At 38.0% G+C, this 18,614-nt stretch overlaps 1 protein-coding gene across 8 annotated transcripts in view; it reads left to right on the plus strand.

Moving 5' to 3' along the window:
- The window catches only part of NCOA2 (nuclear receptor coactivator 2), a 190,019-nt gene that overhangs the window by 34,916 nt on the left and 136,489 nt on the right, over positions 1–18,614 (plus strand). For 3 of the 8 annotated variants that reach the window (XM_055706229.1, XM_055706231.1, XM_055706233.1), the window contains exon 3: positions 8,153–8,243. The exons of the other annotated variants lie outside the window; for them this stretch is intronic. The gene's annotated coding sequence lies outside the window, so the exon portion shown is untranslated. The remainder of the gene's footprint in view (positions 1–8,152; positions 8,244–18,614) is intronic. 8 annotated transcript variants of the gene reach the window in all.

The raw sequence follows: 18,614 nt of genomic DNA on the forward strand, positions 1-18,614 counted from the left end.
ATGGAATGATGTTTCCTAAGCACTTATTTAAACAAAACGTTGTCGGAGTGATGTTAAAAAACACCTTTTAATTAGCTTGGAAAGCTAGTTAATGAGGGGGCCTTCAGGTCTTGAGAAACCCTGCGAGTTTATATTTGCTTTTCAGATGTAAAAAAGGGTTATATGATTGATTAGTATGAACAGCTTCTACCTTTCAGACTGTAGATGAGGAACATCATTCCAAAGGCATCAGTTTGCCCAAATAGCTTGGATATATTTGAAAACATTATTAAATAATTGCTAGTTCTGACTTAGGTACTATTTCTATAGAACCTCTAATGGGTATTCGATAGGTATGGAAGGAAAGGTTAACTATTTGAGTATTTAAACATACTTTTTTCTTTAACTTAAACTGAGCCAGGGTTTTCCAGAATTTTTTTTTTAGCAGTGGCACAGCTCTTTTCCTTCAATACATTCAAGACCACCGTGCACTTCTAATAGAGACCTACGGGGAAAATACATGTGCCAACCATGGCCTTTTGGACCACCATTTGGAAACTGCTGCTGCTGAATATTCATTTGCAAGCCTATAGTATAACTCTTGGCCACAGCAAGAACATGTGTTTTAATAGTGTTAGTACTATAAAAATTATGATGCTGACTGTCATGACTTTCTTCTTAGATAAATCTTCCACTATTTCATGTTTGATATGCTGTATTGGAAAATGTAAGTTTTTACACTTGAGTAACTGTACATGTGGAATCATTTAAAAATAACAATACATACATTTCCCCATATGGACTTTTGATGGGCTCTGATTTTCAGAACAGCTATTAAATGCATGCTCTTTCTTAATGAAAACATTTACATAACATTTAATTGAGTAACATACACTTTGTTAAATAGGAGTATCTTCTTACCTGGAAACGGAGCTTGCTAAATTTTTTTTTCCTTGATTCGGTCTTTATGAAATGTAAGCAAGCCCAGCTTTGGTAACTGATGATTATGGGTATAACAACTTGGATATTACCAAGTACAATTGCAGAATTGCATAAAGTAACTGAAAGAAGTTTATATGGTTGAATTTGTTCTCATGTTCAGGCTGGAAAAGGGTTGAAATAAATCTGAGTTGCTTTTAAACTGAAAGCTTTCAAGTTTTGGTTGATAGTTTCTTATGTGTATTTCATCAAGATGACTACAACTACTTGAAAATAGCAGCAATGAATTGAAGCGGATTTTTTTTCAGTCTATCCATAGTGCTGGTTTTGTGACATTAGTAAACCTCTTCAATCTAGCGGATTTTGGCTTTCGGCTTTGATTTTTAAAGGCGATTTCTTGTTGAGTAATTATTTCATTGTGTTTGTGTTGAGTTGAAACCTGGCACGCTGGGTGTGTGCCCAGATTGCCCACAGTAGCTGTGCATGCAGAATACCAGATGTGTGCAGCTGCTTAGGGCTGGTGCATGTGCTCTGCCTTCCAAGGAAGGTACAGCAGCTGCAACATCAGCTGTCACTCTGCCACAGATAGCTGTGCTTTTCCCTTTACCTGAAAGTAGTTAGGTGTTACTTTTGCTAGGGAGGTTCTAGTTAGAGCTCTTTGGCTTTTACTGTGATGTAAGGCATAAATTGTTGGGTTTTATTTTTGTTTCTTGGTACCAAGGTCTGTGTTTGATGGCAATCAATAGGTGCTTAGCCTGAGAATGTCCATATGTACTGTTTGCCCTGCAGACTCCCCTTTTCTGGCACACTGCTGTCCTGTGAGCTGCCCAGGATGTATGTCTTGCTGTGCCAAGCAAGTGCTAAGCTGCTGAGGTGCTTGAGGTTGTGTCTGTGCAGGAGGGTGCTCTCTGGCTGCACCTGATTTTTGTGTATCATTATCAGCAGATAATGCAGAGTGAGCAGGTCCTGCCTTGAGGCAGCCCTAAAGCCCTAAAGTATTTGGTCTTTGAAATGCCTCTTGCTGTATGACAGTCATTTGGAGGGCCTGTTTTCTAGCATTCCACCCCTCCTCTTTTTTAAACTGTCAATGGAGACTTTGTGGGGAGTCTGTGAGGCTTTCTGAGAAGTCTGCGATACCTGTCTAAAACTATTCTTAATGGAAAAGGTTATGAAGAGCTGGTGTGACTCTTGAGATGCTGTCTCAGGAGCAGACTTCTGCTTTGAAGTTGGCTCTGTCACATGTTCTGGCTGCAAGAGCCAGCTTGAGGAGACAGATCTGTTGACTGAAAGAAACTTCATGCCATGAAGAAATGCACTGACCCACTTCATCTGTCTGGGCAGGCGGTTGCTCCTTCTCCCTGAAGCTGGAAAGATCAAAGATTCCCAGGTGTGGCCCAGCATTATTTGCTTTCACTGAGTTGGCTAAACAGGGGGATAAGAGATTTCATGAGGGTTTCTCTAAGCAGGCACACCTCCTGTGTCAGTTACATCAGTTTTGTGAGGTTGAGGCTGGAGGATTACATACCTTGGAGTCAGTACTGCATCCTTCATCTTTGAATGCATCGAAGTATGACTGTTTCTGCAGTGTTAATGTTGATATACTGGTACTTCCTGGTAAAGATGATGTTCTCATCTACTAAGACTGCTAGGTGTGTAATGCAGGTCTGAAATCTTCCATTAAGGTACTTTTATTCTCCATGTATCTCAAGGCTCTGTAGTATAAAAAAAAGCGCTGTTTGTTCCTTTTAGCAGATTCCTTTCTTCACTTAGGCATCCCTTGAAGAAATCTCCTTGTTAAATATTCTTTACTTGGAGGAAAGCAGGAAGACCTCTCACTTACTGCCTAAGAAGTGCAGGTGGAGCACAGGACTGAATTGCTTTGCTTTGCAAAATGATCTTTCTCCTTGGCTTCTTGCTAAGTTCCATCTGAAGCAACTGCAGTCATTTTTGAAAGGTCTAGGAAGATTCAGGCATCTTGTTGTTTGAGGCTATGCCTCTGATAGCTGTAGCCAGGACTTCCTTAAGCTTTCTTGAAGTTCTTGTTGAGATACCGTGGATATCATATGGGAAGATCTTAGTTTTCTTTGAATATTCCACAAGTGAGCTACTGGGCTACTCAAGTCATGTTCAGCTGTTCTCATTAATGTGCATACTATGAACTGTAGCAGGTCTCTGTCTCCCTTCTAGAATTGCATAGAAGGGCAGATAGCAGTTACCAGTTTTTCTTTAAAAGGTGTAAACACGTTCCTGAACGTTTTAATCAAACCACACAGAACCCCTGGGCTCTAGTCTGTAGATAGATTATGTGAATATAAATAGAGATGGGAAGAAGTTTTGCTTGGAGAGCCTGTTGACTGTGCTCAGGAAAGCTTGTTTCTTTCAAGTGGCTTTGAGGCATGTTTAATCCCAAAGTTGGATGAATCTTTCATGTTCCAAAGTGCAGCAGGGCAGGAGTGCCCAAATACGGTGTTTGGATGGGCTCATCATAAATGAAAAATTACATAGACTTCGGTTGTTGCCTTGAGAGGTTGTGGAGTCTCCATCCTTGGAGATATTCAAGACCCATTTGGACATGGTCCTGTGCAACCCACTCTAGCTGACCCTGCTCTGAGCAGGGGATTGGACTAGATGATCTCCAGAGGTCCCTTCCAGTGTTAGCCATTCTGTGGTGGTGGCACAGTGATTCCAGTGTAAGTTTCCCCAGTTTGGGGATGAGGGTGGGATGACAGGAATAACTCCATGCAATATGAAGCAACAAGAAGAAAATTTCAGGCAGTATTGGCTTTTCTTTGAAATTATCTGTCTGGTTGGGTAACACCTGCAGCTCTTGAGTCTTCCTGAGGTGGGATCAGTTGAAACCTGCAGCTGCAAATAAGAGCTGTGGCTGATTCCCACCATATAACCCTCTTACTTCACTCAGAGTGATCAGCTGTTCTTTTGAGTCTGAAAACAGACCTCTTCTCTCTGGAGAAGAAATAGCTGTCTGTACTATGGCCAGAAAGGTTAGGATAGAGGTTGGTGGATCATGAATGACATGGAGAGATTAAAAGCAGGACAATTGTAAATTGATTTTTTTAATTTTTTTTACTCACAGTCCAAGAACTAGTGGCACTAAATAAAATTAGCAATAGCTCTTAATTCAAAGTGTGGTATGACTCTCCTTTTGAGGCAGACAGATATAGTTTACATCCTGCTCTGGTACCATCATTTGTGAGCCCTCTTGTAGCATAAAACTTTATTCTGTATTTCTCTGTTCTTAAGCGGGAGGGGGAAAAGCAAAGCGAAAGGGAATTCTGGATTCAAGGTTCCCTAGACCAAAGCTGCTTTTTCTCATTAATACTGAAAAAAGTATTTGGCTTTTTTGGCCAGAAGAAGTCTTCCTATGGCAATGAATTAAGAGTATGTGAATGAGATTACGTTCTTCATTTGGAAGTTGCTACAATGGGAGGGTCCTGGTCTACTTGTACTGGTTGCTGTACTCATTTGCCTTTTTCAGACATTTGTTTATTGGTTTTCTTCATGGTAAAGAAGATACAGTTAATGGAAGATTGGTATTACATAAGTAAACACAATCATAATGTGTTTGCATGACACTAGAATATCTAGAGCAGCACTGATGACTGTCATGTTTCAAAGTCTTGAGTGTGTAACCTGAATTATGTTCTCTAACAATTTGTGCAGGAACATTCCTGGGTTTAATTAGTGGGAGACAAAAAGGTTGTAATTTTGATGCAGCACTGATGTCTTAGAGCAGGGGTCCTCAGACTACGGCCCGTGGGTTGGATACAGCCCCCCAGGGTCCTCAATCCGGCCCCTGGCATTTACAGGACCCCCCTGCCAGGGGTTGGGGGGGGGAAACCAAGCAGCCGCAGGTGACTGCCTGCCACTTCATCCGTGCGCCGGCCCCCTGATTAAAAAGTTTGAGGACCCCTGTCTTAGAGTATTCAGCTAAACTACAAAATAGCCAGCCATCAGTCTTCAATAGGACGGGTAGTTCGATTTGGGTTTTAAGTTGTTTGGATAGGCAACAACAATTCTGGTCATGACTGGTCATGCAGTCTTTTCCCTTGTCCAAGACTTAAGAAAATTATTCTCTTTGTTACCCACCCAGTGGGATCCTGGCCGCTGTAGCTGCATGCTGAATCTGTTTTTTTAGGATCATTGTGTCATGGCTGGAGGTAAGGGATCTTCTGACATGCATGGTGACTTTTGGAAGGTAAATTGAGAGTACATGGGAGTAGAAAGTTTTCAAAGTGATTCTAGCGTTTCCATTGCTACTTTGGTGGTGGTGAGCCCAGCTTTATAACTGCTGGTTATGACTGTGTTGTGCTGCCAAAAATTTTGCAGGAATGCAAGAGAGGAGAAAAATTTGGACTTTAACAGTTTATACATCATCCAAAAGTGAATGGAATTTCATGGGGCAAAATGAAAACAGTTATGTATCCCATGGGGATTTCCTCTGCTGAATATCAAAGGTATACTGTAAGCCGTTGAGATGTAGGCACTTCTGCTTGAAAAGGTTTCAAGATCCTTTATGATGAAAGGAGTTAGGCAGTTGAAGTATAAGTGTTACTAATGAAGTCTCATTAGAAGGTACATAGCAGTGTTATTTGAAATATCCCATTGACCTCAGTAGGTCTTTTGTTTTATTTCTTTTTTCATTGTTGCTATTTGACATTGAGACTGTTGAAAAGATACTGTGATTTGATGTTTTTGGGTATGCCTGGCATTTTCATCTGTGACCTGCCTCACACTGGGCCAAATTCAACTTTGGCAAACCAATGCCCTGAAATTACTAGAAACTTCATCCCTTTAAAAGCAAATCTTGAAATCACAGGAGCTTGCATATTACACTTTCTGAAGTGTTTAGGCATAATGCATGTGTTGTAGTTAAGATGTCTTTGTTTTAGTGTGTATGCGTATTATGTACTTAACTGTTGGACAAAATTATTATGATGTGTACTCAAATCTACAGAACTTCTAACCAGATTCTTACTACCTTGCAAACAGCAGTTTTGAGTGTAATAGGAAACTCCTGCAGGGTGCTGTTAACTTTCCTAGTAGACCTTGCAAGACAGAGGCTGTCACCTTATGTTTTTGCAGCTCGCAGAACAGCAAAGCTTTAATTCTAAATAAGGTCTTTGAGAACAACCAAAATATTTGCTTAAAAAAGAGAAAGAGAGGGAGAGAGTTGGAGGATGTCAGAGTCACCTGCTCCTGATTTTCATTAAACTTCTCTGATATTTGGGATGTTCTCCCTTTTTCAGCCTTGATGGACACTGGCCAGTTAGGTCAAAATTTGCAACCGGCAGGCATGTTGCAATTTTTAATGTGTTGCTTCCCTAGGTATCCATGTTGAAAACCAGAAAGTTTATTAATGCTGAAAAAAGCAAATACACTTGATAAATTTGTAATGAAAGTTAATTTGTTTGGTGTATGTAGGTTTAATTGGGATATGACAGGAACTCTCTTAATCTCAACTAGTGAGCAACTTCAGTGACAAATTGTAGCTTGACTTCTGGAGCTGCTGTTCAGAGATCTAAGAATCAAACAGGTGATGAAAAGCGATGTGAAGAGAGCAGCGCTGCTGAAGACTGAGGAGCTTTCTGGTTTTCATTTAAAAATATATTTTAAAAAGATAATTAGGATTTCTGAAAATTATACTTAAGATAAATTATCTCTTGGGTAATTTTTTTCCTTTGTATTTCTGTGAAGTTAAATAAACAGAGATACAATTGTTTGTAATCAATCTTAAATACTTCAACAAAAGCTTTTCAGAAGGTAATATTCCTGGAAGATGCCAATTTTACTGATGCAGCCATTCATATCAACACCACTGGTAAACAAAATACAGAAGGAATTGCAGGTAAAGAAAACGGAGTTCTGTTACAACAATACCACCTTCATTGCTTTTTTTAGCTGAACTGCATGCAGGGCTCTGCAGTCACACAGTAGAATAGCAAGTGGTTTTATTCCACCAGCTTGGCCAATATAATCAACGTTTATGTGAACAAATTATGGTTAACTGCAACAGGATTATCTCTAATATTTAACCTGTGATCTCTAGAAGCTCAGTGCACATATGTTGTTAAGAAATCGATGGCAGTACCGCAGAGAAGCCTGTGTGTGTAACGAGAAGTGGTAGTTGCCTGAGCGGAGTTGGAAGCAGAGGTTTGTTCCAGGCAAGTTGATTGTGGGGTTGCTGGAAGACATGTCTTGAATCCTCCAGCTTAGGTTGCATCCAGTCAGATGAAACAGGAACAGTGTTCTTCAGCAGCTGCATGTTGGGTTTTTTCTCCATGATTTTTTTTAGAATACTGTACAATTTGTGTACAATTTTACACAAGAGGCTTAAGGGACTTTGTTTATATTGACGTGTTCCTCATCTGTACACGTTGTTCTAGGTATGTACCTTATGGAAAAGGCAATGTAAGGACAAGCAAAGTAAAAATACAAGCAGGAGTATTGTTTTAGTAGAACATATTAAAATGGCAATGGATATAACAATAAGAGGCATAGTCAGAGGGTCTGTATACAGAGATCTTGGCTCCCATTGTAGCTAGACTCGCTGTGGCATAGCAAAATTACATACAAGAATGTAAGGAATTAAAAGTCATAAGATTACCAGGAGTTACAAGACTCCACTGAGTCTAAGTATAGAAGAACATTTTAATGCTTTATTAAAATCAACAGTTAAACGCAACTTGCAGAAAAAGATAAGACCTAGAAAAGTCATAACCTTAACCTAATAACACAGACTTTTTTGAACAGCAGCATATTGGTAAAAGAAATTTTAAATCTGTGCTCTTCATAAGAATCCAGTGGTAGAGTTGGGCAGCAAGGAAAACCTCCTTTGAGACTTTGGTTTAGCCGCTAAATCATACAAAATAAGGCATTACTTGATGTATGGATAAAATGAAAACAAAAAGAAGTAGAGAATTAGAATTAGCAGACTGAATTGATGTTAAGAAGCGAAATAAGCAGGCTGAATTGGACATTTAATACTCCTATTAACTTGAGTTCAGCACAAGTTCTGTCAGTGTAAGACTGTGCTTACTAGTTGAGCTGTCTTGTTTGAAGCTAATGGTTAATAGCTTAAAAGTTGATTAACTTGTCATACCAGTCTCACCATACTTTTGTTTTTCTCAAACTAGATGAAAGGTTTCTTTAAGTATGGTTACTGTAGTACTGCATTCCTGATGATGCTGGTAGCTAATGACACTCTTTGTTGTAGAAATCAGGAAATGTGGGTTGAGCCTCTGCGATCTGTGTGGCTTGAGTATGAAAATATGTCCTAAATGGCAAGGTCTTGCTGGAACAACTTGGTATGTGATATTGCTAATAATAAGTCTGCAGCTTTTGCTTTTCAGAATAATTTACTCACTTGCTAAATGTAATGTAATGCTAAATCACTTCCACCATGACAAAATACTGCATCTAAAACTATCTTTTTATAAAAAGACTTAATATTTCTTAGAGTGCTTGGTATGGGTGCCTGGCTTCTGTCACCAATACTGTCTGATGGCATTTTCATTCAAAATCTGTTTGACACACAGGTTCTGGTTGGCTAAATGGGCTGACATTTAACATGAATTAATTTCATTACACTAATTAAAACAACCCTTGTGGTATGCAGCCTTGTATTTCCATTTGAATTTTTAATTTAAATACAAAGAAATTATTCATAAACGTTTACATAATAGAGTGCTTGCCATAAAGTGCAGTTAATATATGCCAAGCTCAAATGTTTTTACTGTGAGCCAGAGGCGGCTGTGAGACTTTCTTGCCTGTTTGGCTTGTTTTTCTGAGTTTTCAGTGAAGTGTGGGTGGGGCAGAATTGGCACTGGGGACTAGAGAAAGATTTCTGGATTTGCGATTGATTTAACTGAAATATTAAAGTCCTTGTGTTTCTTAGAAATTTCATTTTGACCATATTTATTGAAAAGCAAGATGATTTTACTGAAGTGATGTTGACATGCCTTCCTAAATCAAATGCCTGTGTAGTACACTGGATGTTTAAGGAAGGTCCTAGGGTTGCTTGTTCTCTGTCTAAAGAAAAAGTTGTCTGGGGAAATACAGCCCCTGCCCAAGTATCTCCTGTGGCTGCTGCTTGGATCGAGAGCATAGTTTAGTCTCCTTCTTAACCTCTGGTGTCTGTACTAAGTACTGCACCCCCTGGAAACTTTATTATGTACTGATCTATTATATCTAGCTGTGTTACGGACCAGCTCCTCAACCATGATCACAGAGGATAATGTGGATAGTTCAGTTCTGCAGAAACGAATTTCATCCAATCAAGGGCATGGTAGTTGTTCGCATGGTGGATGCTGAATGCCTGCCTCCCCATGTTGACTCTTGTTGTGCACTGCCACGTCCTTTGGTGCAAAAATGTAAACGGAAAGATCAAAACCTACAGGTTTTCAAGCATGCCTGAACAGATTGTCATTGTTGCGGTGTGTGTACAGTCAGTTCTGTTCTGTGGGATGCCTCTTGGGTGTTCCTCATTTCTTCACAAGAAAAAGTCGTTTAGTTTTAGCAGAATTAACTTATTGAGAAAGCCTGGTGATTTTAGTTTTCCTGAAGACTGAAATATGAAGAGAATGCACTGAGGAGTATTGATGTGTAGTAGCATCCCCTTGTAATGTGCCTATCCTCTCTGGCCTTCCTGAAGATTGGGGAACTGAGAACAGACCAGAAATGTGTACTTGTTGTCAGCTTTTGGGATCCGTGGCAAAATTTCATCATTTTCTGCAGGTTTACTGGACAATAGTGAGGTTTTAGGAATTATATAGTGGTTCTAAAATAATCTTTCAGATAAACTTTTCATATGAGAAGGAATCTGGAATCTCTTCAGTATCTCCCCCTGCTGTGATCCTGTCGAATAATACAAAATTTCTAGGATTTGTAGCTCTCCCAGTTACATTCAGCTGTGGAAGGAGTGAAATCCCCGGTATGTTAAATCAAACTTTTTCTTCTATTAAACATACAACAACATTTTGTACCTAAAAGCAGTACATTAAATAGTTCAGTAGGTTTACTTAGTGAGAAGGCTACAAATGTTGAAAGGGTGAATTCATTGCAGATAAGACCTGGAAGAGTGGATGGGTTAGAATGCAACAGTTGGATTTTTGGAAGTGTATTGGAAAATTAATACTCCCAATTGTTCTACAAAATGCCAAGATGCCTAGCCTTCTAGTCTGTATTTGTTTGTTCAGGTTTTAAATCATTTAGTTATCTTTGATACGATCTTTAGAAAGTGCTTGTTAACATAATTGTGATTCAGTAGAGTAATTCTTTCTTCATTTTATTGCCTTAAAAGCAATTTTTTGCTTTATATTTAGTACTGTGTTGGTTTCCCTTCTACTCTAAACAGTTGACTTGTAAAGATTGCATGCAAAGTTTGGCCCTGAAGATATGGCAAAATTAAAAATACAACAGGGTGGAAAACTGTTGCTGTTCTAGGAGCTAGTAGTTTTGAGTTGGCTTTTTTGGGGTTGGAGAATGGTGTGGGTTTTTTACTTTGTAGATCTGTATATTAAAAACCAAACCAAAATACCAACAGCCCCTTGCCCTGACCACGGAACTCTGCTAGGCTTCAGATCATAACTTGGAGTTACAAATAGGTACCTCCTGCTAATTGAATGGGATATGTATACCTAGTACATCTTGAGTTTTCTAGGATGATATTAAAGCTGCAAAGAAATACCGAGGTGGTGAATACAGTGCCTTTTTAAAGGTTTTGTTTTCCACTTTTTTGCATTACTTCTTATCTTGTTTTATTTTTTTGCTTCATTAATAAGAATTGTAGGTATAAAATCTGGATATTATCAAATCAAATCTAGGCATTCATGAGGTTGGAGCCAAAGTTTCATGACTTGCCAAGGCAAGAAGGATTCAGTAGTAAGAAAAACTGAGTACATTGTCTTCAGGAAAGCATTCAGGTCTCAGATAAGACTGGAATTCTGCTGTTGATTACATCATTTGTGAGGTGCTACATGCATACAATTGCTATCTTGCCTTAACTCACCTAAGAGAAGGCCAGTGCACAGAAATACTTTTTTTCACTAGAATACTGCGATGTCTTTTCTGTTTAATGTGTCAATGCTGCAGCAAGTTTGAAGGAAAGTTACTATATATAGTGATTGCTCTAAAATGTAATTTAGCACTATCAGGCCCTAATTCTTCCATAGGCGGTTTAAAATTCTCCTTCTATAAAATTTGTAGTATATTTGGACTGCTCAAATATGAGTTGGATGAGGGGAAAAAAAAATAGAAAACTATTACAGTATGCATTTGTTAAGCTCTGTGTAGTGTGGTTATTGCATTTAGTCCTGGGTTCAAACTCTGAAGGGTGGTAGTGCTGATTGAGAGAAACTGAAATTGGGATTTATTTTTTTTTTTTTTTAATCTACATTATTTTGCAAAAGGTAAGGGGGAATAGTTGAATAATTGTTCAATAACTTAGTTGGGATTTTAGCATGACATTTTAAATGTATAATCAGTGCTTTGGATTGATTCAAACTTGGAAAACTTTGCCCATATAAGGGAGATGGATGGAAGATGATCCTAAAATAGGAGACTTGGCACATGCTGAACATCTTCAGAGGGGTATGAATGTAAGGACTGTTTCCAGCAAGATAGCTCTAGAAAAATCATAGCATTTTAATGTGCTCTTAAGTTTCAGGCAGCAAAATTTCCCAGTTGTGTGACAACCTCAAATAAAACTCTCAACTTCAAAAAGCTGAAGTCCTGGTGCAGAAAGTAATCTGGAATTGTTCTATCTAGCTTTTTTTAAAATAGTAATACTAAATTAATAAATCCCTCTTGTAATCATCTCTGAAGTAGTCTGTACACTGGGTGCTCTTATATCCTGCTGTTCTGGGATTTTTGCACCTGAAGCTGTAGTAAAAGTAAAACACAAGTTTTTGCCTGTAGGGCACCTACTCTTCCCCTCTCCAGAACTGCTCACTCACATGTTGCTAAAATGGCCAAGGAGTAATGAGCTACCCTTTCTTCTCAGTTAGGAATAGTTTTAAAGTCTTGCTTAGTCTAGAGTAAGGGGACTTGCATCGGTGCAGTGTGAGCAAGTTATTGTTTGTCAGTTAAACCTGATTTTTCTGTGCATACTCTTACTCTGTTATATGTATTCCTTTTTGCCATTGTTGTGGTATCTGTACAGCATAAATTATCCCTCAGGAAAAAGCTAGACTACCTTACAATGAGTGCCTGGTGCTATGAGTGTAACACTGTACACCAGGACTGCGTTCGTGCTGGCTGTAGGGACCTTGGATCCACTACAGAATTGCAATTGTGAGTTCAGAACCTAACCCAGTAACAGATGATATCTTGCTGAAGGTTTCATCTAGAGATGTTAGAGCTAGACCTTTATTGTTTAAGTAAATGCTGGAAGATGGTAGTCTGGATCCATTTAAAGAAGGGTGTGTTGAGTTTAACTGTATTGTATTCACTTAGCCCAATGCGTCACTTTTCTTTGTTACAATAAAGCTTTAATCTGTTTATATTATTGCATCTTATAGATGTTGATGCTTGCAAGCCTAGTGGGATATTTGCTAGGCCAATAAGCATGATAATAAATCTGTTCACTCAATGTATATTAGGGTTAGGCCTTGTCTTGTCCAGGCTTTAAAGGTGTGATCCTGATTGATCTACCTAGCTCGATCTAATTAATACCTCTAGTTAATGGAGTTGAAGCCTAGGGGGAAGCTTATGCATTAACCTGTGAAGTTGAGCACTTCTTGAAGAAAAATTGCTTTGTCTTTGCTAGAGCTTTAGTAAGGAGTTAATTAGATCTAAACAGGTAACAGATCCAATACCACTCTTAATTTCCAGGCGGTGTAGTGCCTTAACCTTGACTGTGCACTTCCAGGATTTCAGGCTTTCTGTGATTCAGTGCAGTTTCTCTGTTCTTGTCAGCTCTTGAGAACTGTGGGTAGTACAACACAAATGTGATGAGAGGTGCTATGTTTTCCCTGTATACCAAGATACCCTTCTCTTAGAAAGGATTTAATGACCATTTAAAACTCAGAAATTCAATGTTTAAACCAGTTTAGCATTAAAAGCAATGATTATGATTAGGCTGTCTGCCTGTCTTAGGGTTTCATCACTTGCTAGTTTTGAATTATTAGACCTTTTCAACAAATATTGGCAAATATCTCAAAGAGAGAAGGAATAAATGTATCAATGACGCTATAACAAGAGAAAGTCAAGTAAAGGAGAGAGACTTTATTAATACCTGAACCGAGGAAGAAAAGGCGTTGGACCCAAAGGAGCTGGCATAGGTTAGGGTGATTTCATAAATGTCTCTGGCATGGGAAAAGCTTTACAAATTCAGTCCACCACATGACACAAACCTGTAGGAAAGTAAGCTTTGTTAGTTACAGTGCTTGTTGAATGATGATGTTTAACAAGCATGTATTATTTCACAAATAGGTTTACTGTAAGCAATCTGCATTAAACAGCCTGGCTTTTGGAAGTCAGTGATTTGTTGTGTGTATGTTGAATTAACTGATAAATTTTACTTTAGATTTCAAAGGTGCATTCAAGATACATTACACTGTCATTAGTAAAGTCAAAACTTAGTCTGAAATGATGGACTAAATTTGACTCAGAACAGGCATACAAATTCATTTATTAATGTTATTTTGTAGACTCTTTAAAGGTGTTCTGTAGGATGATTGAAGCATCTCATACTTGGATGTAATCTTCCATGTAAATGGTCTTATTTTTTTGCTAATGAGACTTTTCAAGTAACTTGTGTCAAGGTGTCAGATCAGTTTTCTTTCCATATACAACAGTGGGAACAATATTTAGGTGCAATTGTAGGGGAAAGATGCTTCAGCTTTCTGCGAAGCATCAGTCTGTCATCACAGTCAGAGATGGTATATGAAGCTAGGCTAATCTATATCTTTCACATCTCTGTGACTCGATGTCTTGCTTTTCTCTGTTTGGGAACACGTAGAAGACTTCTTTGAATCTTGACACCAATTAGATCACTGATTATATCTTGTAACTTTTCACTGTATATGAAAATCAACATGTATATGTACATAAGGATTGCATAATGGCATCAGTAGGCTGGTTACTTTTCCTATGTATGTAGAAGTGCTTAGCAAAGGGCATTTTTTAATGAGGAGTTTGTTTGCTTTTTCCCATAAGACTACTGCTTCAGATTTGTAATGTTATCTGTTTGTTTAGATAATCGGGAAGAAGTGGAATTTTCTTTGCCTGCAAATGTGTTGTCTTTTCTGTTAATTCCGAAACTCATTTATTGTGTGTTGGGATGAAGCTGCTTTGGCAAATCTCAGAACTATCTGGTGTCTGTTTCTAACAAGGTTTTAATTTAATTTAAAGCATTTCTTATGTCAGAAATGCAAAAGTGGTAAATTGATGTTTATTGCTTCTAGTTAAAATTTCTTAAAAATTTTTATTAAAATTAAAAATGATAAAATGTCTTAGAACTGCTGTAATAGAACATCTTTTTAAAATTAATCTTCTACTTTGAGAGCATGGCTTCATTTTTCCTTGTTTCTCCTCTCTGCTTAATTAATGAAAGGGATCAGTATAGCTCCTGTTTGTGTCTCAGTTCACAGAGATTATTACATTGTCTTGCTTTGCTGTTTTACTTACTTTATTAATAAGGAAAATAAAGTTGTGCTTTTGGGTTTGTTTTTTATTTTTAAGTTATGAGGGTCAGAGACAGACGATGATACTATTTTAACAATGCCCTTTTTATTCATAGCAGATCTTTGTGCACATGAGAGTAATAATGGAAACAGACTGGGGTGGGTAAGATACACTGGAGTTGGTGAGCGGAGGTGCAGGGTGCCAGCCATTCCAAGCCAACGTGCTTTTGTTCCTGACTGATGCCATCAACAAACCAAGCCAGCCATGTTTTTATGGAATTATGACCACATTTCATATTTCAGTTCACATTGACAAAATTTAGGGATTTAATGTATCTTTGAGAACAAAGATTTATTCCAAAATTATTTTGGAAGGCTTTAGCGATGCTGGCCTTTAGTTTGAGCAAAGTGATGGAGTTCTTGTGCCCTGCGTGCTGGTATGCAGATGGTAATTCTGTAGCTGTGCTAATTTGAGTACAGCTGTGATTAACTTGTGCTGCAAAAAACTGAAGTAATCCCCAGTTCTGCCACTTTCTGCTTCTCATTTGGAGAACTTTTTTTTTTTTTTAAAAAAAAATTTGTGTTGTGGTTGGAATCTTCCTGTTTCCATTCGGCTCACTTTCCATTCCAATAAAATGAAGATGGCGGTGAAGGAAGTGAACTTTCTTCCCCAAAAGTCAGCTAGATGGAAATCAGCCAAGGATCAAGTTAAGGCATCTCTTGGGAAATCACTGTGGACTTTTTAGAGTGTTGTTTCCAGTGTATGGACATCTGATCCAGGTTATAAATATATAGCAAAGAAGAAAAAAAAAAAGTATGTATGCAAACGCTGATTAGTTTTTTTTTCCTGTGTTAGAAAAGTGAACAATTTATATACACGAACAATCCAAAGATCAAAAAGCACTTGACAAGATCGTTTTGGGTTATTTTTCTTCTTTTAAAATTTATTTTCTGTTTTGAGTTTTTTTAGGTTACTGGCTGATACTCTTTTAGGTGGAGAAGTTATGGTAGTTAGGAAAAACACGGCCATTAGAGCTTTTGTCTCATTCTTTTCAGTTCCTTGGTGAAAGGAGACTTTTCAGGTTCACCTGTTGGTCTAAGGAAATTGTGCTAAGGAAGAGCAGTACTGCAAATCTGGTGAATATTTTTGCATGAAAAATTTGATGGAAAATATAGTAATGTTTGACCCAAAAATCTACTCTGAGGAACACTTGCTTCCATTAGGAAATCCTTGAAAAACAAAGAAAACAAAAACCCCGAAACACCACCACTAAAAAAACTCGAAACAACCCACTTCAAATACAAATTTATGATTGGAAAACTGAAACATACCTGAGTGTATTGAGGACATCTGACTTTGTCAGAAACTGTGCCATTAATTATCTGTGATTTTTCAGACAACCCTGAGGGAAATGATTTTAAGTGTTTATGACAGAGCGTAAGATGAAGATCTGCTAAGGTTACGCTACAGATGAGTGGTTGACCCTCCAAGAGATGAAGGAGAGAATAGAGGAGGGTATCATGGGAGATTTCAAGCTGAGGAGTTCATGCTAAGTCTCGCTCTGGTAGTACCGTAACACTGGGCATTCTAAATGTAGATATGGCAACTTCCTTATGCAAGGTGTTTCGCATCCTACTCTGAAAAAAAGTCTTTACATCGCATTATGTAAAATAAAGAAAAGTTGAATGTGAAACTAAAAAAAATGCTACAAGTTTCAAGGCATGATCAAATCTGAACCAGTTGGAGGCGAGGGGGGGAGTACATGTCTAAAGCTAGCTGTGCATAAATTTGTCTATTTTACACTGCAGAAAGTGTCAAATACACAAATAGTGGTAAGCCACATGATTTGAAAAATAATTGCTTTAAAAAAAACCCAAGACAACAAACCAACACTCTGTAGATGAGCAATGATGGTTTAAAATCTTCAATATTATGAAGAGAATTAAAGGAGTTTGGGAATGGTGTGTAACAAATTGGGGGGGGGGGGGGGCGGGGAGAAGATAACTTTAAATCAGAAGCTTGTGACTGTAGGAAGTAAGAAAGGAAAAAGCAAAACAACCTACAGAAAAAACTAACTTGGCAATTAACAATACAGAAAATGAAGAACGTATTTATTTTGATTATTTGGTGTGTGTGGTTTGTTGTTTTGTTTTTTAAGTAATACTCGCCATGTTTTGATATCATGAGCTGCTGCTGAAACCCTTGCCTTTCCTGTAGGACAGAGTAGTTGGAGTATGCCAGTTTCTGTCCATAACTTCATGGGATTATCTGCAGACCTATCTGTACTGATAAGGTTGATTTTTCTTTTTTTATTACACACCCACCCACCCCTGAACTTGACACATGTGGGAAATCTAGATATACGTAGAAGAAGTTTAATGTCTTGGGCAGGCGAGCTGCTTGTTCTAGACTTAACAGCTTGACTCCAGCCTCAGATAAAATCTTGAAGAGGCTGACCAAGGACTTGATTAACCAGGAATTAAAACAGAGCAATATAATTAATGCTAGCCAGTATTGTTTGACAAGATCACCTCTGATTTTATCTGGAGGAACAATTAGTAGTTTTCATGTAATGTGCTAATATACAATATATTTCATTAACAGACCTCAGATAAACTTTAAGTGACTTAAGTGCTGAGGTTGCTGTCCAGCTCCTTCCTCTTCCCAGCAGTAGCTGTGGAAGGACAGTACAGTGTTCCCTTATACATTCTTAAAAGTATTTTTTGTTTCGTTCTTTTAATCCAGAGCCATTGAAAAACAGAACAGAAACAGACCTTGGAACAAAGAGTAGAAATTGGGCCTTTCTTCTCTTTTAAAGAGCTCCCTAACTGTAGGCAAAAATAAATAAAATAAAATTGCATTTGCTATCACATTTTGCCTGGGTTTCTTCCAGTCATTCTGCATAGTGAAATACAGGCATAGAGAGTGCAAATGATGAGCATTTGGATGCTGCAGGGATTCAAGGTATAATTAGAACCATGACTGTCATTCATTCTGGGTAAATCTTTTGATGGCCCTGTGGACCATATAGTTTGAGTTGGCGTTGCATAGAATTTTAAGAAATTAGAACAAGGCAAACTCCATGTACCCGCTATTAATACTGGCTAATTAGTATGTTCCAAATAGGGAATCGCTGAGCAACTAGATTAACAGAAAACAGAGTAACTTATTTGGTCATATGCCCTTTGAAATTTGTGATACAAAATAGAACTCTGTATATCAAAATAGTCTTTAAATGATACAAAAGTGTTTGAAATAAGAAACAGTGAAGAGAACAAGCAAGTACTAGAGAGCTGGATGGATCACTTTACAAGTGGTAGCAAGCTAACAAAATGTGCATTTGAATAGTCAAATACGGAGTTCTGCATCCAGAAACAAAATAACAAAGGTGGCTGTTTTAAGGGTGATGGTGAGTAATGAGCTGAATCCAGGAGTCCCCAGATCGTGGTGGAAAGGACTAATACAAATGTAGTTGTATGAACAGAAAGCACAGAGCGAAGATGTACTGCAGGAGTCAGGATGTTGTACAATTTGTGCATTAAGCTACAGTAATTATTAGTTTGCTGGCACCCACAAGTTGGGTTCATAAATTAGAACTGCTCCAAGTCAGACCTTTTGATTAAAGAATCAGAAAAGAGCTGAAAGAGCTGAGAACCTGTGGGTGCTTCCCTTTGAAAGGACAAGGCTGAAGTTGGAAGAGGTTACCTTCGCCTGCCCAGTGTTCCTACACAATGAATGGTTCTGCAATACCAGGCCCTTAAGTTAAGCAAATAAATCTATAAGCAGATCCAGGGGCAGGAAGGCTTGATACATTTAATTCAAAATTAAAGGTGCAAGTTTTTATAGGAAGGATAACAACAGCAGAACATTACATTGCCATGTACGGGAGTGGATTTCACAGAAATTTTTAATCAAGATCAGATGTCTTTCTATGAAGAAAAGCACTACTTCAAAGATAAATTAAAAAATTAATTTAGTTTTATTGCCTATAGTAAGATTGTTGGATTACAATACATCTTCTGGTTTTATTAGTCTGTGCTCTGTAATGTGAT

This window comes from Falco cherrug, chromosome 3 (genome assembly GCF_023634085.1).
Source record: "Falco cherrug isolate bFalChe1 chromosome 3, bFalChe1.pri, whole genome shotgun sequence".
Lineage (NCBI taxonomy): Eukaryota > Metazoa > Chordata > Aves > Falconiformes > Falconidae > Falco > Falco cherrug.